Source organism: Dendrobates tinctorius, unplaced genomic scaffold, assembly GCF_039654945.1.
Source record: "Dendrobates tinctorius isolate UK_male_01 unplaced genomic scaffold, ASM3965494v1 ptg000126l, whole genome shotgun sequence".
Taxonomy (NCBI): domain Eukaryota; kingdom Metazoa; phylum Chordata; class Amphibia; order Anura; family Dendrobatidae; genus Dendrobates; species Dendrobates tinctorius.
The window spans coordinates 25,239,980-25,266,625 of NW_027361794.1; the positions used below are offsets into that span (position 1 = coordinate 25,239,980).

The 26,646-nt window shown below is 44.4% G+C and overlaps 1 long non-coding RNA gene across 1 annotated transcript; it reads left to right on the top strand.

Moving 5' to 3' along the window:
* Positions 1-26,646, top strand: LOC141047360 (uncharacterized). The gene is made up of 3 exons (XR_012219783.1): positions 1-61; positions 2,013-2,094; positions 26,323-26,646. It is a non-coding gene; the product is annotated as an uncharacterized lncRNA (long non-coding RNA).

Here is a 26,646-nt window from a genome sequence, read left to right on the forward strand (position 1 = left end):
GTGAGACAGGCAGCGACATCGCATCAGAGAGCTCGTGACCTCAGAAGATCCCCAGATCCTGGTATTGTGACATAATATTAAGAACAATATTCATTCATTGATATTACTCTATAGAAGGGAACCTGTCGCCTCGTTTTGCTGCTGTAAGATGCGGCCACCGCCTTTAGGGGCTTATCTACAGCATTCTATAACGCTGCAGATAAACCCCCGATCTAACCTGAAAGATGAGAAAAAGAAGTTTTCTTACACTCACCCGGGGGCGGTCCGGTCCGATGGATGCCACAGCGATTTTTGCCGGCAGTTTTTCCGCCTCTGCCCCGTAACGGATCACTTATGGTCACACTGCGTTCGGCCTCATTCATTCCCTGTGGGAATTGCGAACATCTGCTGCACTTGCGGTTTTGAACTTCCAGTGAAACAAATAAAACACAGCTAGCAGCGTTGTTTTCCGTTGCTGCAAGTACAGCATTTGCCGGATCTGCCGCGAATGGCAAAAATTGCTGATGTGACAGTAGCCTAAGTCCCTGACGACAGTGTCTGCATTACTTATACTCATCAATGGGGGGGCAGCACTAAAAGTGCCCAGGGCAGCACAAACTCTAAATACGGCCCTGAGCGGAGGCTCCTGGTTTGGATAATAAGCCAACATGATCACATCTGCTCCAAATGAAAAGAAAATGAGTTTATTACAATGAGAGTTCGTTCACATAACTATATGATATGGTCGAGAACTATCCGATGTCTTATCAGATGGCGCTAGACCCAATATTACACCATGGGGCAGAGCAGAGCCGTACTCTGTATCTCATACTAATTCAGCATGAGAAAAAAAATCACAGCATCTGGCCACCTCCTGATGGGCACCATGAAGAATGTGAAGTGACCAGATAAAGTCCATCATCACCCTGCACCTTGGTTCAGCCGGACGCGGCTCTTCTCTAGCACATGATGCTCACAAAGGAGTCACAAAAGCATTTTTTTACCAGGCAGATATTCTATATCCTGTTCAAATTGTTTTTATTGAAAATGTCCCAATTATTATACAATCCAGGTAATGGCAATGACGGTCACAGAGGAGCGCCAGCCGTGCCTTCTCTGGGGAGATCAATGCAGCTCCAGCCGGGTGCCTCCAAAGAGGAAGGAGGTTGCGATGCTGAATGAACCCGGTCGGACGGAGCGCAAAGAGAGGGGAGTGTAGATTTAGAATCTTCTTTTACTAATCACATTGGACTACATTAATAAAAGAAGATTGTAAATCTACATTCCCCTCTCCTTGCGCTCCATCCGACCGGGTTCATCCGGCATCGCTAATTATTATACAAGATAGAGTTAAACAAAATAAAGGAAAAGAAAAGGAAAAAAAAGGGGAAACAAGGGAAAATAAAGGAAAATGGGAGAAGGAACTATCGCAAAGCAACAACAGTTATTCTATCTCTGATACATGTACCAAGAGATACTAAGATCAAGGGTAAGACAATGGAGTTATCATTTCTTTCACATTATCTCACCATTGTGATAATGAACCTATCACATATTATGTAAGCTATGTTCCTGATCAGGGCTGCCAAAAGGAATTTCAGGGCCCCATACTGGCAAAATTTTTGGGCTCCCTTGAAACTCCATCCAGGCTCCACCCCAGTTCTGCCTCCACTCAAGCCCCGCCTATACCCATCAAACTTTCCACAGTCCCACCACCCACTCTTGGAAAAACTCTTCTGCCCCATCCTCACCAATCACACAGTAACTGTTCCCATGGAACCGTATCACATACATAACCATCAGCTTTTGTTTTGACCAACGGATTTTTTAAGCCTGCCACCACGACAAGGTAGACTCCTCTGGCAGGGCCCTACTCTACTCTAACCTATTAAATGTTTCTTAAAATATCCAATCATCTTATTAGGAATATTTTCTATTTATTTTTCTTTAAGGGAATGTGTCACATACATTTTTTAAACTAATTGAGATACTATTGTTATAATCTTTTGTATAATCTGTATTTCTGATTGCAGATTATTGTATGCTGTTTCCTGAACATTTATGGAAGCTGCTCTCTTGCCTGTTTGGAGATATGGATATTGGACATATACATGTGTATATATATCATGACACGTTATAGGGGACTCTATTTCCTTGGGAGAGTTTTCTATTCATGTTCTTACGTTTAGTGACATTCCATGCAGATGTCATTGTGCAGGAAGGGGGAAGAGGTGAGCTGTGACATTACCTACTGGGAATGGTGGATTCTGTTATCTCCCATTGTAATCCTGATTGTTATAATAATGAGGTGACTGCTAATAAGGGATCTCTTCTAGAAGTGCCAGTCTATTAGAAAAGTCGTTTCTGTTTATTTATTATTTTATGATATAAGGGGTTACATACTTTAAACTGAATTCTTGCAAAACTTTATTAACTATAAAGGATTGGCCATGTTCTGGTTATTGGTCACGAATGTGTTTGAGATGATAGGGCTCTTACTAATATGGCCTTTCTTGAATTACAGCAACAAATATGAAATATGGGAAATAGAAATATAGGCTATGCTGAATTTCTGCACTAAATGCCTTTTAATCATCTCATATAATTGTAGATTGTGAGCCCTCGCGGGCAGGGTCCTCGCTCCTCCTGTGCCAGTTGTGACTTGTATTGTTTAAGATTATTCTACTTGTTTTTATTATGTATACCCCTCCTCACATGTAAAGCGCCATGGAATAAATGGTGCTATAATAATAAATAATAATAATATACTCATTGGTTAATAATAATAACTAGAGAGTGGACAATGCCCAAAACATAAAAGCTTCATAACACATTCCCACTAAATATTTTGCTAACTAAATCTATTTTCATAAGAGTCATTTAGTTAAATCCTTTGGTCAATTACATAAAGTGCAAAATTACAGTGCCAATAACAAAAGAGAAAACAAAGAAAACAGACAAAACAAAAACAACACATATAACAATAACATATAACACAATGAAAATAAGGTCATTTTGTGAGATCAGAGAAACATAATATAAAAACAACAAAGAGTATTGCACACAATCTAAGGAACTGAAGCAGGTCCGACCCCCCCCTCTTTGCTTCTGCTCACCGGGCACCATACAGTAGTAAGGGCAGTAATGCCCTGATGGCGGCCCTGTCCCTGCCTACATGAAGTATGTAGCTAGTCTACATAGATCAAGGGATGTCAGACATCCATTCCTGGCTACCTACAGTTGCCATTTCATCTAAGTATTCAGTCAATCTATATTAAAAGGAAACTGTCACCCCCCCCGCCAAGGTCATATATGACTTACTAATATGGGCACACAGGTAATAGGTACTAGTCTTACCTGTATGCCTCATATTAACGGTCTTGTTGTGGAGAAATGTTATATTCTGCCTTTACGTTAATGATTTCTTCCTGGCTCCGGGGCATTCTCTGCCTGGAAGAAATCCCTGCCCTCTCCCCTCATTACAATATTACCCTCCTCCCATCAGCGCCAGTAATAGCCCCAGAATCCTGCGCCTCTGCCATGCACCTTGTCGGCGCGCACACCAGAGATTACTGGAGCGGAAGGCGCCGGTACCTGTGCAGAAGATCCCTGAGTGCAGTACCCATAGAAGGGAGGATGAGATATGTATTTCTGGGGGAGTGCAGGGCGCAGGAGTGGGATTCCAGGGCCAAAACTGCCGTGCATGAGAGGGGGTTAGTATTACAATGAAGAGAGAAGGCAGGGATTTCTTCCAGGCAATGCAAGCCCCAGTGCCTGGAAGAACTCATTAACTTAAAAAAAATGTAACATTTCTCCATAACAAGACCATTAATATGAGGCATACAGGTAGGACTAGTGTAACATTTCTATTACCTGTATGCCCAAATTAATAGGTCATATACGTCTCGGGGGGGTGACAGATTACCTTTAAAGCATAAATACACATAGATAAGAATTAATATATATAATATGATGACGACAGCCGTCCAGACCTGCATCCCACCACAAGAAACAGTCCAGAGTAATCCCTGGAGAATGCTATCATCCTCAGTGACACAGTGAGGGGCTATGCGCCCCCTTCTGATCTCAGGCTATTTACTCATTTAGGAGTGTCTGCTCAAACTGTTGGGGTACAGCTGTGGGACCCTATTTTCAGAGATGATGTCCTCCACCCAAGTCTCAAAAAGCTGAAAGGGTCTTCAGGAGAGGTGGGTAGTCGAGCTAGGCTATCAGACGGTCACCTCTGTAGCTGCAGTCATCCTTCCTATGGTACTATTCAGGGGTGGACATATTATTGGTACAAATTGTGAAATTGCACACGGGCCAAGAGGTAAGGGGACCCATTTCCACCTCCAAAGCAGATAAAATTGTGCATTATGATGAGTTATTGGGCTGATCTTTAGCATAAAGACATAATATATCCACAAGACCATTAATATGAGGCACACAGGTAGGTCTAGCGTAACATTTCTATTACCTGTATGCCCATATTAATAGGTCATATACGTCTCGGGGGGTGACAGATTACCTTTAAAGCATAAACACACATATATTAATTCTTATTTATCTAATAGGATGACGACAGCTGTCCAGACCTGCATCCCACCACAAGAAACAGTCCAGAGTAATCCCTGGAGAATGCTATCATCCTCAGTGACACAGTGAGGGGCTATGCGCCCCCTTCTGATCTCAGGCTGTTTACTCATCTAGGAGTGTCTGCTCAAACTGTTGGGGTACAGCTGTGGGACCCTATTTTCAGAGATGATGTCCTCCACCCAAGTCTCAAAAAGCTGAAAGGGTCTTCAGGAGAGGTGGGTAGTCGAGCTAGGCTATCAGACGGTCACCTCTGTAGCTGTAGTCATCTTTCCTATGGTACTATTCAGGGGTGGACAAGGATGGGCATGTTATTGGTACAAATTGTGAAATTGCCCACGGGCCAAGAGGTAAGGGGACCCATTTCCACCTCCAAAGCAGATAAAATTGTGCATTATGATGAGTTATTGGGCTGATCTTTAGCATAAAGACATAATATATCCACAAGACCATTAATATGAGGCATACAGGTAGGTCTAGCGTAACATTTCTATTACCTGCATGCCCATATTAATAGGTCATATACGTCTCGGGGGGTGACAGATTACCTTTAAAGCATAAACACACATAGATAAGAATTAATATATATAATATGATGACGACAGCCGTCCAGACCTGCATCCCACCACAAGAAACAGTCCAGAGTAATCCCTGGAGAATGCTATCATCCTCAGTGACACAGTGAGGGGCTATGCGCCCCCTTCTGATCTCAGGCTATTTACTCATCTAGGAGTGTCTGCTCAAACTGTTGGGGTGCAGCTGTGGGACCCTATTTTCAGAGATGATGTCCTCCACCCAAGTCTCAAAAAGCTGAAAGGGTCTTCAGGAGAGGTGGGTAGTCGAGCTAGGCTATCAGACGTTCACCTCTGTAGCTGCAGTCATCCTTCCTATGGTACTATTCAGGGGTGGACATGTTATTGGTACAAATTGTGAAATTGCACACGGGCCAAGAGGTAAGGGGACCCATTTCCACCTCCAAAGCAGATACAATTGTGCATTATGATGAGTTATTGAGCTGATCTTTGGCATAAAGACATAATATATCCACAAGACCATTAATATGAGTCATACAGGTAGGTCTAGCGTAACATTTCTATTACCTGTATGCCCATATTAATAGGTCATATACGTCTCGGGGGGTGACAGATTACCTTTAAAGCATAAACACACATACATTAATTCTTATCTATCTAATAGGATGACGACAGCTGTCCAGACCTGCATCCCACCACAAGAAACAGTCCAGAGTAATCCCTGGAGAATGCTATCATCCTCAGTGACACAGTGAGGGGCTATGCGCCCCCTTCTGATCTCAGGCTATTTACTCATTTAGGAGTGTCTGCTCAAACTGTTGGGGTGCAGCTGTGGGACCCTATTTTCAGAGATGATGTCCTCCACCCAAGTCTCAAAAAGCTGAAAGGGTCTTCAGGAGATGTGGGTAGTCGAGCTAGGCTATCAGACGGTCACCTCTGTAGCTGTGGTTCCATTCAGGGGTGGACAGGGTTGGACATGTTATTGGTGCAAATTCTGCAACTGCCCATGGGCCAAGAGGTAAGGGGACCCATTTCCACCTCCAAAGCAGATGAAATTGGGCGCTATGATGAGTTATTGGGCTGCAAAGGATCCATATATTGTTCATGCACAGTGTCCCTTTTCCGCCTGTGTCTTCCAGTGGCTCCAATATATAATTAATTTCCTGCACATTAATAATTTCGAGGCTATCAAGCTCAATACAATCAATCCTATCACTACCAATACTGTGTGGGCTTTTGAAAAGTTGAGAGTATATTATTTAACCCAACTCTGATAGACCCCATCCAGAAAAAGGGATTCCATCCCTCCTTGGATATATCGCCAGCTTTTTGCTGCAGCTCCTTTACTTTATCCATTATTGAATCATGTGCATCTTCTAGGAGCAGCATTGCTCACCTATAACAACGCAAGTGCCCCCTTCAACTGTTAACAGGCAGTCAAGCGCCATTGCCTTCTGAAGGGCTACTATCCTCAATAGTGACATCACAAGTAGAAGCTAATGGAGGTGACGCCAACAACCAAAACATTTGGTGATATCACAAGTAGTAGCTTATGGGGGCAAAACTAACCACCAAAACATAACGTGAAATGACAAATAAGAGCTAATGTGGGCGGAGCCAAGAACCTCCCTTCTATTGAAGTGCATTGCCCAATATACTAGAGATCAAACGATATGAATCCTCCAGTGTGGGGGAAGATTTGACTTGCTTCACTGCATATGGAGCTAATATGTATATACATCGGTGTTGTACAAGGATTTCCCAATATTGGTTGGATTTATATTTTTGATCTGGACTGTATATTACTATATGTCTCAATAACATCCGACAATTACATAGTTATCTTCATGTTACACGTGTTCCCTTTACAGGATATAACGTTAATCTCCCAGATTTGGATGATTCTCTAACAATACATGGCCTAAAAATCGAGAAGTCGTCATGTTCCAGTTCTGGCTGAGGGGATTCTCTCAATTATAACTAATCTATGGAGCTGATGAGCAAGAAAGTCAGAAGCCAGAATCATGTGATGGATAATCGGTAAATCGCTGTCATTTCTGGGCTTGATGATAAATCCCGTCACACCCTATATATCTCCCTTTACTATTGGTGGAAGAGCTGTAATGCTTGGACAGCTCCTAATCTGAGGGGTTCACTAATTATTTTGGACCTGCTTGTATTATATAGAATAAAGACTCCATAATGAATAAATAATAAATGAGAAATAGATGATAGAAGAGAACGAAGGACACAACAAGAGATGACATAGAGCCGACTTACCGCTCTCTCCACCGTCTGCAACTGTCAGACGGAATGTTGGCTCTGCAGCTCCATACACAATGTGTGTGATGTCATAAGGCAAGGGGGCGGAGCCAGAAACCTCAACATTCCGTGACATCAGCAGCAGGAGCAGCAGTTATTTAAAGAGACCTGAGCAGGCCATACAACCCATTCATTACCATATAAATGAAATTGACTCTAATTATCCATCTTGACCTCTTAAAACTTTCAAAAAATGCCACAATGTCATTATTACCATACATTGTAATTCCGGAGTAGTTTCCACTGATGTGAACAGTGATAAATCAACAATAATAACCCATATATCCCAGTATTACAGAAGATTAGATTATATGGATGGTTGGATGTGGAGGCGGACATGCTACTGTAGGATAAATGGCCAGTAAATAGGGGAGGACACTATAGACAATGTTACTATATACAAGGATTGGGCTATTTTCCCAAGGGGCTATATGAGAGACCATAACATATTAATTACAATTATTATTTTATATTAATAATAATTGTATAACTTAATATTGAGTAGAATTAAATATGCTGACACCCCCTACATACCATATGAACCCATATACAGCCCCCTTTATACCTCTATATACTGTAAGAGCTCACACCTAGCTTCCTACATACAGTATGAGCCCTTACATAGCCCCTCCACATACATTGTAAGAACCCACCTAGCCTCTCTATGTATAGTATGAGCCCCCACATATCCTCTCTATATTCAATATCAGTCCTCACATAGCGCTTTGTATATACAGTCATATGTTAAAGTTTGGGCACCCCTATTAATGTTAGCCTTTTTTCTTCATAACAATTTTGGTTTTTGCAACAGCTATTTCAGTTTCATATATCTAATAACTGATGGACTCAGTTATATTTCTGGATTCAAATGAGGTTTATTGTACTAACAGAAAATGTGCAATCTGCATTTAAACAAAATTTGACTGGTGCAAATGCCAATTCAAGTCACCTTTATTCCATCCAGGTTAAAAATTAGTACATTCATGGTACAAGATTATTTTACGACTAAGGTCTTCAGCCAGAAACGCGTCAGAATGAACATGTTTTTAATATTGTACCATGGATGTTCTAATATTTAATCTGGAAGGAATAACTACTTGAATTCACATTCTGCTCTGCCCTCCAGTTCTTTAGAAGGAACGTGAAGCAATTCGACAGCCTTTTAGGCAGATAGGTCCAAGTTGCCATCCACTAGTCTGTGGTTAGGCTAGCTCTGCCCCGTAGGCACCACTAGGGACTGCGGTGCCAAGAGATCTATTCTGTACAAGAACCATCAGGGTCAGTTGCAGCTATTTAGTGTATAACCTATTTTCCCAAGTGAGTTACCACACAGGCATAACACCCCGATTTGCCTGAGCGACTTGTGAAGGAACGCCTCATTTCCACAAGTCAGCTACAGCTGCCGCCGATCTAGCAGTGCTTCTGCAGCTCTTGCAAGTGCCAGTTCACACACTGGTGTGCGACGTGACCATACTCTGGAACCCCACATTACATATGTTGGCAAGTGTTTGTGAGCAGCAGAGGGCAGTAGTTAAATACGAGCTATAACATGCCGGTCAGTATTCCGATCAGTCTCCGCACTTAACAACTGACAAGTTGGCATTACCAATTACCATCGATTACCAATATGCAACACTACAGAGAGAGGTTGAGCTTTGTCCTGGGTAACTATATCCCTGTAGAGACTTGTTAATAACACTATTATTTAGTCCTCTATCTCTTAAATCTGTGTAGTTATATCCTGTAAGTGAATGGTCACTGATACATTGTCTCTAAATCTGGATAATTGTATCCCATTGGCCAGATAAATACCTTATATTCCAGGACCTGGGAAATTGTATCCCAGTAGTGATAGCTCTACTGCTTTATACAGTATACCTATCCTGCTGGCTAATGGTCTGGCTAAATTTATCCCTCTACTATCAGCAACTATTGTATTTCTAATTGCACTTTAATCTTATTATTATATAATTTTTCAATAAAGGTTATATTTTAGTAGACTTTAGTTAGGGTTTATTTGCTGTCTCAGACTTTTCCCTCTCCCCATATTGTATACACATACATCCCTTCCTTGCCCCCCAAGCTGTGTATTCAAATCTACCCAACCCCATTACAATAAATTGTCAGTTTCTTCAGTTCAGTTGGAGCACTTAGCACCGATGCTGTTTGCGCCTCTGAGGCGCCGTCGAATGACGTCAACAGGGTGATCACAAGACTTGATCACGCTGCTGACATCGCCATATCCTGGTGGTCAGGACTTCAATTGTGCTCAGTCCGTCTGAAAAATGCAAGTACAATTGATCACTGGGATACGGCGCACTTCATCTTCTCTGAGCTTGACATCCGTCTCAGAGAACAGCCGACTCATAGTCTGCCTGGCCCATAATGCAACCTCCAAGAAATCTCCTCGGACTGCCGGATGAGTCGGCTCAATGGTGTTCCCATGCCGGCTGAACCGGGGCAGATACCCCTTCTGCCCTCCCCTAGACAAGCCTCTGGGTTAAGGCTAAATAACAGAAGCAGTTGCTGTTTTCTATAAAATTTATAAAAAGCAGTACATTATAGTAATACCTTGACTAACGAGTGCATCGACTTATGAATTTTGCGAGATGCGAGCCGTCGCTCTGTCAATTTTTGCTTTATGATGTGAGCCGAGATCTGAGATACAATCGAGCGAGCTTACACCACTCACCTCGTAATTACCCTGCCGTGCAAGCAGCTCTGTCGTTGCTTCATTCTTCAACTATGGGTCCTAAAAAAGTGAGTTGCCCTGTCAGTTCTTTTTATCTTTTCTTGTGATTCAGGACCTTACCATCTTTTGCTGCACACAGGTTTTTCGTATTACCAACGTTGCCATTTTCCTGAGGTGGACTCTATTTTAAGCACTGCATGCTGCGTGTATTTGACATGGGGCTGTTCATAGGATAATGGTTATTTTTTTGGTTCATTCTTCTGCTAATTTTGCTGTTAATGAATCTTTTTTAAAAACTCCTAATAAAGGGAATAGAAGAATCCAGGATATCTATAAACAGAAAGATAGTGAGGAAACACTTAGCTAACCTAAATGAATTCAAGTCTCCAGGTCCAGATGAATTACACCCCAGAGTACTGAAGGAGATAGCAGAAGAAAATTTTGAACCCCTCTCCATAATCTTTGAAAATTCTTGGAGAACAGGAGAAGTGCCAGAAGACTGGAGAAGAGCAAATGTTGTTCCTATCTTCAAAAAGGGGAAGAAGGTGGACCCAGGCAACTATAGGCCGGTGAGTCTGACCTCTATACCAGGAAAGATCTTTGAACAAATTATTAAACAACATGTATGTAAATACCTGGATAAGAATGAAGTGATTAAACAGAGTCAGCATGGGTTTGTAACTAATAAGTCATGTCAGACTAACTTAATTTCCTTCTATGACGGTATTACTGATTGGGTGGATCAAGGAAATGCTGTAGATATAGTATATCTTGACTTCAGCAAAGCATTTGACAAAGTCTCTCATACAATCCTTATTGAAAAAATGACTAAGTATGGAATGGACAAGGCAACTGTTAGGTGGATTCATAACTGGCTTAGTGATCGGACCCAAAGAGTGGTCGTAAATGGCTGCACATCCAGTTGGAAGAATGTCTCAAGTGGGGTACCACAGGGCTCTGTCCTGGGCCCTGTATTGTTCAACATCTTTATCAACGATTTAGATGAAGGAATTGAGGGTAAACTGATTAAATTTGCTGATGACACAAAGCTAGGAGGGATAGCTAATACTAGAGAAGAGAGAGAGAATTCAAAAAGATATAAATAAACTGGAGAAGTGGGCAGCAACTAACAGAATGGTTTTTAACAGGGAGAAATGCAAAGTACTACATCTGGGCAATAAAAATGATAAAAGCATATATAGAATGGGAGGAATAAGGCTAAGTGACAGCACATGTGAAAAAGACTTGGGTATACTAATAGATCACAGACTGAATATGAGTCAACAGTGTGATGCAGCAGCAAAAAAGGCAAATGCAATTCTAGGATGTATTAACAGAATCATACAGTCTAGATCACATGAAGTCATTATTTCCCTCTACTCCTCTTTGGTCAGACCTCATCTGGAATATTGTGTCCAGTTTTGGGCACCACATTTTAAAAAAGACATCAACAAACTGGAGCAAGTTCAGAAAAGAGCGACCAGAATGGTGACCGGACTGCAAACCCTGTCTTATGAAAAAAGGTTGCAGGATTTGGGAATGTTTAGTTTGCAAAAGAGAAGACTGAGAGGAGACTTAATAGCTGTCTACAAATATCTAAAGGGCTGTCACATTGTAGAAGGATCAACTTTATTCTCATTTGCACAAGGAAAGACTAGAAGCAATGGGATGAAACTGAATGGGAGGAGACACAGATTAGATATTAGAAAAAACTTTTTGACAGTTAGAGTGATCAATGAGTGGAACAGGCTGCCACGAGAAGTGGTGAGTTCTCTTTCAATGGAAGTCTTCAAACAGAGGCTGGACAGACATCTGACTGGGATGATTTAGCGAATCCTGCTTTGAGCAGGGGGTTGGACCAGATGGCCCAGGAGGTCCCTTCCAACTCTACGATTCTATGATAAATGGTGTGGTTTTTGGGGGGCTGGAACAGATTAATTGCATTTCATTTCATTTTAATGGGGAAATTTAATTTGACATACAAGCAAATTAAGTTAAGAGCTCGTCCACAGAATGAATTAAACTTGTAAGTCAAGTTATCATATATGGTTTTTAGTGATGAGCGAACATGCTCGGATAATGTCTGATCCAAGCATGCTCGGGTGTTATCCAATGCCTTCAGTGTCACCAACTCCTTGCCATCCCCTTGTCCTGTCTCCTTCACTGCTCCTTGCACCTTGCCCTAGGCAAGGCTGCCCGGGCTCTGCTGCCTATCCAGGAAGTGTCCTGACTATATCCCTATGCTCTGCCCTGCTCAACTCTGACTCCACCCTACTGACAAACCTCTATGCTAACTGTACCTAACTAACACTCCTAATCTATTTTATTCTATTCCTTTTCTCTATGATGACCCCCTCTATTCTAATCCCCCTACGGTCCTATACTATCTAAGATCCTATCCTGGCCCTGAGCCTATACATCGTACATGACAGATACAGTACATCACATTACAGTACATAACAAGTATAATAACGTTAGTGAATAATGAGGTGCCGCACGTAACCATGTGAATAGCATCCAGGGGAGAGGAGGAATGTGAGGGTCCCCGCCACCTCCTTACACTCCTCCCTCCTAAAATATGGTCATCCCTGAACATGGCGGCACCTGTAAGCTTAAAACTGTTAGAATTTTTTTTAAACATATATACAGTTAGTACAGCCTATGTCCAATGCTGCTGAGGGTCAAACGTGACCCTGGCTCCACTTTGTTGGAGCCCCCCAACAAAAGAATTCAAGTTCCTTTAGTGTGGGTCCGACTGACCTCGGTCTCCTGGCTGCTGGGACCCATCTTAAAGGGAACCTGTCACCCCCCAGGGGCGTTTTTCAGTTAAAGAGCCACCTTCAGCAGCACAAAGGCTGCATTCTGTGAAGGTGGATCTTCTTTTTGTGACCCCCAGTAATGCCAAAATATTGACTTTTATAATTAGCTCCTCTTACCTGTAATGTGTCCCATAGGTATGATGTGTCCCATATATCAGCCACCTACCATCCGTCAATCATGCCTGAGCGGCGCCCGCCACCCACCATCAGTCCATCATGATGCCCCGTGCGTTGCTGCCTCCTCTTGATGTGAATCCTGACGCCTGCGCTGTGACAAGCGTTCTCGGGCATGCGTAGTGCGCGCTGCCCTAGAACCGATATCAGGCTATTTAGCGCCTACGCGTTGTGGAGGCCCCAGATCCCGCCCTGCAATGTGTTATGACATATTCACACTGCGGGGCTGGGGCCTCCACAACGCGCAGACGCAATAGCCTGATGTCGTTCTCGGGCAGCGCGCACTGCGCATGCCCAAGAACACTTGTCACAGCGCAGGCGCCGGGATTCAAATCAAGAGGAGGCAGCGATACACAGGGCATCATGATGGACAGATGGTGGGCGGCGCCGAGGTGCCGCACAGGCATGATTGACGGATGGTAGGCGGCTGATAGAGGGGGACACATCATACCTGTGGGACACATTACAGGTATGAGGAGCTAATTATAAAAGTCAATATTTTGGCATTACTGGGGATCCGAAAAAGAAGAGCCACCTTCACAGAATGCAGCCTTAGTGCTGCTGAAGGTGGCTCTTTAACTGAAAAACGCCCTGGGGGGTGACAGGTTCCCTTTAACAACAACAGTACATATAGTCCTGACCTGACTTGCTCCTCGGGTCCTCCTGTTCAGATTTTCCCCCCTTCCTCCTTTAGCAGAGTACGGACCCTTAACAAAACAAGTGGGCTGCTTTTATCAGAGGACAGTACAGGGTTAAAACAGGAAAAGTTCAGGGTTAAAACAGTCCAGTACATAAAGCAGCCACACACAGTCCATTACTGTTTCCAAGGGTGATTAACCCCTTCAGGTTTTAGTCCCGTAATCCAGCAGGGGGTGTGCAAACGTGCACAAATAAACTTGGATAAAGGGTAGAAGAAAAACAAACAACAGTCCTTCAACTGTGACCATACTGGCCACCACTGACACCAAGTCCTGGTCCCGCCCAGGGTTCACTACCCTTTCACAGATACGAAACAGTCTCTCCTGCACTTCAATCCATGCAACTAGCACATCCAGTTCATTTTAGGGGCTGCCTTCACTCCTTGCTCTACTTGCGACTGGAATAATGGGCCGCATTCTGGTCCTGAATTATTATAAAGGTGTTGCCTGAAGACCCGCTGGAGGAGAACTCTCCGCTCTTTCTCCTGCTCCTTTCCTCTGTCAGCGGCTGATTCATGGTACCTGGAGCTTCCTACTCCCGTGACTCGATTGTGGCCACCTCTTTAAGGGCGCCTCTGACTTTCTGTAGGGACTACGATCATTGCAGACGGCTGCACGCAATACTGCGCTTCCTGTGCCTGTCTCTCTTTGATGCTGGAGACCATTTTCACCGCCACAGCATACTGTCCACGGGGCCCTTGTTCTTTACTAAATGTCACTAGGTCCCATTCCTGAAAAGGACCGTCAAAACTAAAGGACCCGGCATTCACATAGACCTTGTCCCCAGTCTCGACCTCATGGATGAATCATACAGACCCTTATATACTATGATGGTCCAACTGTCAGCACCCTATATAGTGCGATTGTACCCCAGAGCTCCCAAAAAAGAAAAAACAATGCCTATACTCACCTAATCGAGATTCCTCATCCTCCGCAGTGTCTGTCTCTTCTTCTATCCATTCTCGCAGTGGATTCTGATGGCATGATGCAGTGACATCTTTGCACCGCCAATGTTCCTTGCTTAGTGCCGGACCCAAGCAGACCGAAGATAGAAGGGACGCCCACAGCTGGCTGGGGTAAGTGACGAAGCCAGTGACTTTGTGCTCCGTCACAACTGTTAAAAGTATGCGCATCTTGAGGAAGCCGATTCTGTTAGTAACATAGCAGATAAGGCAGCCCACAACCAGACAGGCCCTTCTGCCATTTGCCAGAATGGCAAGATGGCCAGTCCGGCCCTGCAAGGTCCTTAATCCTGCAAATCTTCTAGCGCACTTTGGTTCCGCTTGATTTTGGCTGGCCAGCAGATAGCAGTCTTTCCTCATTAATGGCACATCTTGCACTAATTTTCCAGTGGTCTCATCACTTTGTTACTTCCCCCCTTTTTGCTCGCCTGTCCTTGGGTGAGTGAATTCTTTTGAGTTTGAGGTTTCCCCACAGGTAGGCCGATGTCAGCCAACAATTGCGTGCATTCCTGGGTCTTCTGGGATCAAACAAATTCATCCTGAGCATACTGGTTAGAGGTAATCCCGGCATTGGCTCGCTCAGTCCTGAGGAGCTCTTCCTGCAGAGGCGCATTTGGGGTACTTGGAGACTCAAGCACTGGGTGTGGTAAGTCGACTCTGTGTTTGTTTTGACCTTGTTAACCATTATTCTTCTTCCTCTAAGACTGCCCATTGTGGACCTCAGCCACTTCAGTTGGGGCCCCTGCCTCGTATGGTCTTCTGGTTCAGAAGAGCAGGGTCACAGCATATTCCTGTGCAACACCTGAGGTGGCATCATCCCCTTCAGGTCTAACCTCATAGACTGGGTTTTTCAGGTGATTCTTCCTCACCACTCGGTAGAGTACCGCCTCCCAATGATGATGCAGCTTGTTTCCGGGTCGTTTGACCGGCATCAACACATGGTCCCCTGGCTGAAGTGGTCCATCTGACATCGAGGATCGACTTGAATGTTCCACTTCCTGAAGCTTCTGCTCAACAAGCTTCCTTACCGTCTGAAATCTGTGACTGTGTTCTCAGCTCCTGGCACTAGGACTACTGCCCGAACAGGAATCCTCTGCCTCCAGCTCCAGTTCAGTGGTCTCTCCGCCAAACAGTAGCATGTAAGAGGTGTAACTAGCAGTCGCATGGAAACAATTATTGCAAACCCACAACAACTTAGAGGCAAATTCGAGCCACTTCATCTTCTTGTCCTCTTCCAGGGTCCGCAACATTTGCAACAGGGTTCGGTTGACGTGCTCACAAGCCCCATTCCCCTGTGGATGATATGGTGTGGTTCGGGATTTTTTGATTCCATGGATGCAGTACAGTTTGTTCGTCACTTGCCCCTGGAAGCAGGACCCTGGGTCGTAGTGAATTCACTTTGGGCATCCATATATGCGAATGAAGTCCTGACAAATGGCTCTGGCTGTAGGTTCAGCTGTCTGATCCTGGGTGGGAGTCTCCACTGCAGGGTTGCCATTAGGAATTTCGGGGCCCCATATGGGCAAAATTTTCGGGGGCCCCCTTGAAACTCTGCCCAGGCTCCACCCTAGCCCCACCTCCACCCCTCGGACCTTCCACGGTCCCACCAACCTCTCTTGGAAAAACTCCACTTCTGCACCATGTCCTCACCAATTATACATCACCAGATCACATACTGTACATAGCCAGCAGGTTTTGTTTTGGCCAAAAGATTTTTTAATCCCCCTCCACGACAAAGTAGTCTCTTCTGGCCAGGCTCTACTCTACTGTAACTTATTAAACAATTGATAAAATATCCAATACAATTTTAGGTATATTTTTATTTATCATTTTCTTAAAATGACCATTAACATCACATACAAGGGAAAAATACCACCGCACCATGACCAGATCACATATTACCACCACATAGTGACCAAATATTACCACATACAGGGAATAAATACCACCACAACATAACTAGACAATATATTACCACCACAGTGACCGAATAATAGCATGTACAAGGAACAAATACCACCACATCATGACCAGATCACATATTACCACCACATAGTGATTGAATATTACAATACTGATCATTAATAAAATAAAAACACAGTATTAATGCCATTATACACAGGGGATCTGTACTTTAGTATACAGTGTTCGTGTACAGGTAATGCAGTGATCACCTTTGACATTATACACAGGAGCTCTGTATATAGTGTCAGTGTACAGGTAATACTGTGATCACTAGTGACATTATGCACAGGAGCTATGTATATAGTATACAGTATATAGTGTCAGTGTACAGGTAACACACTGACTCACCGGTGACATCTCTAGTTAAAGTCCTTCATCTTCGCTTCTCTTCTTCATCCAGTTCAGACCACGATCACTTCTTCCAGCCAGGACTCGTCTCTGCATAAAATAACACAGTAATCTATAGTACATTCCCCGATTTTTGCCCAACTTCTATACTACGCCAGATGAAAAAAGCGACCATGTCGCCATGCATAGTAACAGGACCTCTCCTCCCCCACACTGAAAACAGTAACCTCAAAAATAATATCCTTTAATTAGCCCCTATAGTAATATCCCACATTCTGGACCCCACGTGTCCACGCATTCTGCCTCATGTCTCTGCATATTGCCCCATAGTCATCCCTAATTGTATAATGCATCCCATAGTCATATATAGCAGTATAATGCACCCCCATAGGGGTATAATATAACCCATAGGGGTATTATGCACCCCCATAATGCTCCCTCATAGGGGTATAATGCTCCCCCATAGGGGTATAATGCTTCCCCATAATATAATGCGATAGGTAGAGTTGAGCGAAACGGGTCTGTCAAGTTCATAAGTCGCTGACTTTTGCTAAAGTCGCATTTCAAATGATGCTTCCAGCACCCTTTTTCAGCCACTCATGGAGGACGCACACTGTGGGCAACGCGATGACATGGGCAGCGGTCACCACCATCTTTGAGAAGGGCATGCAAGTGATTGGCTTGCTTTGTGTGGGGTCACAGGGGCTATAAAAGGGCGTGCACGCCGACCGCCATCTTACTTCTGCCGATCTTAGCATAGGGAGGGAGAGGTTGCTGCTGCTGATTCTGAATAAGGGAGAGCATTAGCCAGGGAAGAAGAACCCAAAAACTGCTTCTGCTGGTAGCGATTTCCACTTACAACACAACACTTTGTGTGCAGTGACAGGGGAGGTTCTATTTTTTGTGCATCCGCTCTGTTGGTTATTAGGCTGCCTTATAAGGCTCCCTGATAGCTGCATTGCTGTTTTCACACTGCTGTGCAAACTGCTTTTTTAAAAGCAAAAATACTTTTCTTCCTCTTTTCTGCACAGTTACCAAGCGTTCATTTTTCCACACTTTTGTGTGCAGCAGTCCTGCTTATTAGGCTGCCTGCTGCCGCCATACTTGGACTGAGAGCATCATTGTCAGCCTCCTAACATCTCTAGGGAGATTCTCCCCAATACTATATACACCTTGTACTTTGTCATACACCATCCAATTTCAACCTGTTAAATTGAGGTGTAATCTATAGTGGGCCTGAGATAATAGTTCAGCCTCCTAAAATCTGTAGGGAGATTCAAATTCTCCCCCATACTATATACACCTTGTACTTTGTCATACACCATCCAATTTCAGCCTGTTAAATTGAGGTGTAATCTATAGTGGGCCTGAGATAATAGTTCAGCCTCCTAAAATCTCTAGGGAGATTCAAATTCTCCCCAATACTATATACACCTTGTACCTTGTTTTACAGTACCATATAGCTGGTGGTATTTGGGGTACATTTTCCCAAAAATGAGGAATTATGGTGGAAGAGGCCGTGAACGTGGGCGGGGGTTGCCAGCTGGTGGTGGTGGTGCTGCATCTGCAGGTAGTGGCAAAAGCACAATAGCACCTAAGGCAGGAGGTCTTGAGCCTGCTTCATCGTCTGGCTCCACAAGGCCTCGTAGGCTCCCTTTTCTGGGAGTAGGTAAACCGCTTTTAAAGCCGGAGCTTCAGTAACAAGTTTTGGCTTACATTGCTGACACAGCCTCCAGCTCTATCGCCTCCTCTTCTGAAGTTTCAAAAAATAAAAGCACTGAGTCATCTGTGGAGGCTCCTGGTCAGGAACAACACCTTTCCTTGTGTCCTTCACCCCTACCAAAAGTGAAGGATGCGGCAGGCCACACTACAGATTTCTCCATGGAGCTCTTTTCACATACCATGCCTGGGTTATCAAGTCAAATCGTGAATTCCCCAGTCCAAGATGAATCTGACATGGAGTGCACTGATGCACAGCTACTGCTAGAGTTTTCTGCTGGTACATTCACTCAGAGCACTACATTGTCCTCGCAGTGTACTGAGCCAGAATCTGACCCTGATGAGACTCAGGTGCCCCTTCCCGCATACTATACCACCTTACACGGTTACACAGAGGAAGGTGCACATGAAATTGAAGAGGAGGTGATGGATGACCCAGTTGTTGACCCAGATTGGCATCCATTGGGGGAAGAGGGTGCCGCTGCCAATAGCTCAGAAGAGGAGGAGGAGGATCCGCAGCAGGCATCAACATCGCAACAGCTGTTATCTGGCAGGCCCGTAGCAGTCCAAAAACGGGTTACAAAAACCAAAAGAGTTGCATGACAGCTTGGCCAGACGGTCAAAATAGCACAGCGTGCAAGGCTTCACAATGTCTTCCACAGTAGGAAGAGTGCAGTATGGCACTTTTTTGAACAAAATCCTATTGATCAGGCAAAGGTTATCTGTAAGAAGTGTGCAAAGACCTTTAGCCGAGGGAAAAATCTGAGAAATTTGAATACCAGTTGCATGCTTAGACACTTAACCACCATGCACTTGCAAGCGTGGACCAAATACCAAACCTCACGTACCACATGTGCACCTGCTCCAAATGAAGGTAGTCAGCAACGCTACATCGCTTCCCCCACTGTAAACCCACCGGTTAGCACACCACCAGCAGCAATGTTGAGGTGTCGTCGCAAGGCCAAAGCAGTCAGGGAATCACTATGTTATTGCTACGAAAGACTGAATCTAGGCCATCAGCAAGACCACCAACACCATCACCATCACCAACCCTCTCTCAGTCCGCCATGTCCACCGCTAGTTCCACCATATGCAGCTCTCAAGTCCAGCTCACCCTACCAGAGACTCTGAGTAGGACAAGAAAGTACTCATCCTCTCATCCGCGTACACTGTGTTTGAACGCCCACATTGTCAAACTAATCTCGTTAGAGATGATGCCCTACCAGTTGGTTGAAAGTGAAGCTTTCCGCAAGCTCATGGCCTACGCAGTACCACGCTATGACATACCCAGTCAACATTTCTTTTCTCGAAAAGCCATCCCAGCCCTCCACCTGCATGTGAAAGACCGCATTGTCCACGCACTCAAGCAATCAGTGAGTGGAAAGGTGCACCTCACAACAAATGCATGGTCCAGTAGGCATGGCCAGGGCCATTACGTGTCCATCACTGCGCACTGGGTTAATGTGGTGGATGCAGGGTCCACAGGTGACAGCTGCGGTGGGACAGTGCTGCCTAGCCCACGGTATAGGAAACGGCTGTAGGCGTTCGACCCTCCTCCTCCTCCTCCAGAAGAGAAAGGTCATCCACAGAGCGCAGTCGCACGAGCACTCCATCCGCAGCTGCCAGTGTTGCACCCGAGGTGTCCCACTATTGAACAGCTAGTGGTAAGCGTCAGCAGGCTTTGTTGAAGATGATGTGTTTGGGCGACAACAGACACACCGCGGAGGTACTGGCCGACTACTTGCAGCGACAAACTTAGTCATGGCTGGGCAGTCTACATCTTGAGGCAGGCAAGGTAGTTAGCGATACGTCCGGAATTTTGTGGCAGCCATAGCCCTTTCAAAACTCAGACACATACCTTGCCTGGCTCACACCTTGAACCTGGTGGTGCAGTGCTTCCTCAATAATTTTCCAGAGTTAACAGCCCTGCTCCATAAGGTGCGAAGACTGTGCTCGCACATTCGCCAGTCGCCCGTACACTCCAGTCATATGCAGAAGCTGCAGCGATTGCTCCACCTTCCCAAGCACCGCTTAATTATCGACGTTGCAACAAGGTGGAACTCCACCCTGCACATGGTTGAGAGGCTGTGCGAACAGAGGGAGACTGTAATGCATTTGTGGGAGGATACACGGGCAGGCAGTTTGAGGGCAGACATGGAGTTGTCTGGTGTGCAGTGGTCGAAGCTGAAAGACCTCTGTAAAGTCCTTCAGTGTTTTGATAAATGCACACAGCTGGTAAGCGCAGACGACGCCATCATAAGCATGAGCATCCCACTTATGCGTCTGCTCATGCAAACTTTGACGCACATTAAGGAGCAGGCGTCTGCAGCCGAGGAGGAAGAGGAGGAGGGAAGCCTTGATGACAGTCAGCCATTGTCTGCTCAGGGAACTCTCCTGGACGAGGTGGAGGAAGAAGAGGAAGAGAAGGAGGACGAGGATGATGGGGATGATTATTTAGGGGAGGAGGATGCTTCTCAGGGGGCATGAGAAAATCTTGGCGTGGCAAGGTCAGGTACAGGGTTTGTGCATGACTGGAGGGAAGTGGATTTGCCAGAAAGTGCTCCTCCACCCAGCACTCACAGTGCATCATTGACACCGGGAACATTGGCCCACATGTCAGATTATGCCTTGCAGATCCTAAAAAGGGACCCCCGCATTGCCAAAATGATGAACGATGATGACTACTGGTTGTCCAGCATCCTGGATCCACGCTATAAAGGCAAATTCCAAAACATCATGCCACAGGAGAACCTAGAGCTAATATTGGCTAACAAACAAGCAACTCTGGTAAACCGTTTGTTTAAGGCATTCCCAGCACACAGCAGCGGTGATGGTTCTCACACGAGCCGTAGGGTGCAACATGGAAGAGGTGTTCGTGGTGCACACATCCAAAGTGGCGTTGGAGACAGGGGTTTCATGACCATGTTGTGGACTGATTTTTCAAGTACCGCTCACACGACTGATAATACTGCATCGATTGAAAGTGACAGGAGACAGCAGTTGTCATCTATGGTTACAAACTACTTCTCCCATATCGATGTTCTCCCTCACTGGTCATTCCCCTTTGACTATTGGGCCTGTAAACTGGACACCCGGGCCTTAATTGGCACAATATGCCTTACTAGAGCTCGCTTGCCCTGCTGCTAGTGTGCTATCCGAAAGAGTCTTCAGTGCTACTGGATCAATCCTGACAGAAAAAAGGACCCGTCTGTCGACCCAAAATATTGATGATCTAACCTTCATTAAAATGAACCATGCATGGGTTTCAAAGGATTTTGTCCCACCTTCCCCTGCTGACACATAGGTTGCCAGAAAAATGGCTCGCTTTTGTCCTCCTCTTCCTCGGACTTCTCCAATTCCTCCATTTGCAGCTGCTGAATGTCCAACATCAACATATGCCATTTTTTCCACCTCCCTAACTGGGCTGCCTCACCCACAGGGCCGGGGTCACCACCTGGCGCACGCACCTGTGCGAGTGCCGTTTCCCTGGACAGGTGGGTGGGCACACTCTTGGGCGACGGCACTGGCACAGGGTCCCTCATAGTACAATCAAGTGTCTCTGATGGTGGGGGTGCACACCCGCTGTCAGTCACACTGGCATACTATGAGGGGCCCTGTGCCAGTACCGCCGCCCATGAATGGGTCCCCCCTGCTGGCTCAGGGCCCCAGCACTTGCAATACTTACCTCTCCCTGCTCCACCGCTGTGTAGTCTGGGCTGTTAAATCCTTCACTGGGACTTCCACTACAAATTTGGTGAAGTGATAGATGATGGTTAAGACGTAGCTATGCCCTGTCCTGCTGGACTCTATCTTCAGATGATCAATGGCTTCGATTTGTTATGGACGTCGACTCACAATGAGATGCAGTGCCGGTTTATCATCAGCTTTCACAGTTTTCCTACCCACAGACGTGTGACATTCCAGTGCACATTTTTAAATGTGCCCTCTCATGCCAATCCAATAGAATGGCCTACAGCCTGTGGCTTCTGTCTTTTGCACTCCAAAGTTACCTGACAGATCATGATAGGCAGTGAGGACCATGTCTGCATCTCTCCTTGTGATCAAAATTTGATGGAGATGAGTAACGGTGATGGGATCAACGGTACTGCGATACAGCAACACTTTCTTCACAAAGAACTGTTTTCGCTGTCTCCACACACAAAGTAATTGAGGGTCAGCATCGCCTCTGAGAATTCTCCTGGGAGTTTTTCCCGTGATTAGTAATTCCTAAATTTCTGCAATCACTCGACTTTATGTCTGTACTTTTATCCATCTCGTTTCCTCTTGCGGAGAGTCTGGACTGTCTTACTGAGACTGAGATATAAATGAAGATTTAAAAATACCCCAACAGTGTATACTGGTGTACGCTTCAAAAACATTTCCTTTTTGTTACTTTTTAGATTGTTGTCTAATCCATACTGAGGCTGTGTCTTTGTCGTACTCCGGAAATAAACACAGAGATTTTAAATGTTTAAACTCTGCTATATATACCTGTTATCCGGAGATACTGTACCCTTTCTCAACTTTCTGCAATCTTGTCGAATCCATACTGTGCCTGAGACCGTCTGAGTCTGCCTCCTGATTACAGATGAGTGGTGTTTGAGTGGAACTGTTGGCCAAGTTCAAATTCTAGCTGTTTTGGGCGGTGTTAGATCCGTTCGTCGAACTACAACACTTTGATTAAAATTCGGCTGTTCGAGTTTCCGTTCGAGAACGTTTCATTAAACAAAAGCGCATCTTTTTTTCACATTAATAATGGTTTTCAATGATAATAGACAGTTTTAGGGCATAGTAGCAGTGTCTGGTAGCCAGCGGTGTACTACACCTGTGAAGGAGCTGCACTGTGTGTATTTCTAATAATTTTTTAATATTGTCCTGAAAATCCCTTTGGGCCTAGTAACTGTGTCTGCTACTCAGATGAGGAACCCACCCGTGAACCGAGCTATGCCGCCTGTTTATGAAAGAACCAGTTTTTGACTGCATTTACACCACTTAATACTTTGGGCCTAGTAACTGTGTATGCTACTCAGCAGAGTTGGCCACCCGTGAACCAAGCTATGCCGCCTGTTTATGTAAGAACTGTGTGCTACTCAGCAGAGGAGCCCAGCTGTTAAGCAAGCTACAGCACCTGTGGTTTGGGCACTTCATTTTTTCATATTCTTTCTGGAATGCCGTTTAGGCCTAATTCCAGAATTACGGTTGACCTGCACTTACTGGGAAATGCTTGTTCGCGGGGAAGAATTGTAATCCCAGATCCCCATCACTAACGGGGTTCAGCGTGTTATCCGCACCTGTAAGCGATACACGCTGGTCCTTTCATTGTAGCATGCGTGCAGCCCCGGACATGTAAGGGCATGACAGACCTGTTATTGGCCGATCTCGCATGCCAGAGCCTTGCGTGTCCCTCTAGTAAGCTGGACGCGGACCACGGGGGCATGGTCTGGGGCCCACCATACACTGGAGCATTCCAAAGGTTGATATCAGTCACTGGAGCAGCATTTACAGGGCCCATTATATACTGGAGCATTAGAAATGGGGCCCATTATATATGGAGCATTATTTGGGCCCATAAGACACTGGAGCTTCATCCATGGTGAACAACATATACTGTAGCATTATGTGGAGCTCATCATATACTGTATCGAACATTATATGGGACCAATGATTCTGTATGGAGAAATATATGGGCCTCATTACTCTGTATGACGCACTATGTGGTGGCCATAATACTGTATGGAGGAATATACTGTCTGTTTTTGGAGCTGTTGGAGAATTTAAAATGGATATCGGTCAACAGATTTAAGAAGTGAAGTATTTTTCATAGTACTGTACCGCTATTTCTCTGCCGTATCAGAGGATCATGAATTGTGGCATGTGTTAAAGGAGCCCAGTGACACTCTTTGGCCCTGGGCCCACGAAAATCTGGAGCCAGCACTACCCCCCCACAACTTTAGCCAAATAACCCCCAGTTTTCAATGCCTAACTATTATTATGAAGTAAATTAAGGTTGACAAGCTTAAGGAATAAGAATTGTTGTTTTTGGCATTAAAATGGGCACTGTAGGTGTGTTTCCTGTCCTCCACTCCCTGCCCACTTTACTTCCCCATTGACTTACATTGGGTCTCGTGTTTCAGTCGGCCTTCGACTTTTCACAATAATCGGCCGATTTCGTTCGACCCGACTTTTGCGAAAGTCGGGTTTCGTGAAACCCGACTCGACCCGAAAAAAGGCAAAGTCGCTCATCTCTACTTCTTACCCATGGTCTTTTGAGACATTATACCTTAGTTCATAATAAAGATTTTAATAAGTTACAAATTATTCCTATTGATCATATCCCTACTCATATTCCAAATAGGATTCTGAAATTAAACAGGAAACAGGTATATTGGATCTATAAATTAAGAAGCCTCAAACCACATTGTCTTCATGAGATCACAGAGGTTTTTATTTAATTTATTAATGGAGGTTGTTATATGTATTTATTTATATTTTTTAATATTTATGGATGCCCTTTGATATTTATTTTTCTATGGGAGTTTATAAGGAATTTCACCATGAAATACCTGATGATTATTTAATTGTTATAAAAGATTTTATTCATGTTTTATAAGGGAAGTATTTTTAATGTGTTTTTAATATAATTATTTCCATCATACGCCTTTATGTCTAGTAAGCCCTTTAAATTTAGAGACTTATTAACTATAAGCGCTCCACAGTAATAGGATTAAACCGATGGTGCTGCGGTTAGAAAATGGGATGAGTAACGCCAAGTATTTGTCCCCCTTGTTAGGTGTTCTTGGTCCTTCCTGATACATTTTACACCATAATTACATATAGAGCTTAACTCTCTCTTTTTCCCGCAGAGCGGGTAAGGGAAAGCCCGAAACACTGTTTTATCAATTTTTTTCTACTCTATCTCCACTCAGAGAAATAGTAGTTCTACAGAGCATTAACCCTCTCTTTCCGGACTGTCTTTGGACCCCAGTACAATTATAAAAATGATTACTGGTATATATATATATTTTTCTAAGTTTGTTAATATTCCTCTCAGAAATATTTATATAGAACCAATCATTCCTTTGTCCTAAAGAAATCTTCCCTTGACATGACTTGCTATCCTCAGGAGGTGTTAATAACGCTGCTGAAGGAGTGAGTTTTTAAACTTTGGGACGTGACTTACACCGGTCGCTGTATAATCTGACTCTGTGCGGGAGATGTAACAGCCGTGTGGTATTGGGAGAAGCGCCGTGTGCTCCTCCTGCGGTGCGATCCTGAGCGTGTGCACAATATTGCAGGTGTGGAGCACATCGTCCTTCCCACTCTGCCACTGAGCTTTTACAGATGAGTGATTCCCTTTTTTTATAATAAGCCGAACCTGAGATTTAAAAAAAATGGATATTATTTTTTTATTAATAAAACATTTATTTTTAATTGATTAAAATTTAGATCCTTACAATTTAATGTTTATCTAATGGTTTATTTCATCCTATGTCTCTTCCACATCGGATCCGCTTGCAGGAGCTTGTTAGTATAGCCGAGTGGTCTGATTGTCGGGCGGCAGAGCAGGAGGAAGCTGAGGCAGATCTCTAGGAGTTCGTGTCCGAGATTTGCTTTTCTTGCTCAGTATATATGTGTTTTTTTATTTTTCCTTATTGTTTTCCTTTTGCTCAACAACCTGTGAAATTATAATAGACATGTGAATATAAGAACAGCTTCTAACTCTTACTATGAATATTTATACTGTCTGCTAACTATGAGCTTTGGCATCTGTCATCTGACTGGAGCTCATTTTTTTTAAATCTGTGTGTACTTAATGCATCACCTGTGTATGCTTCATGTGGT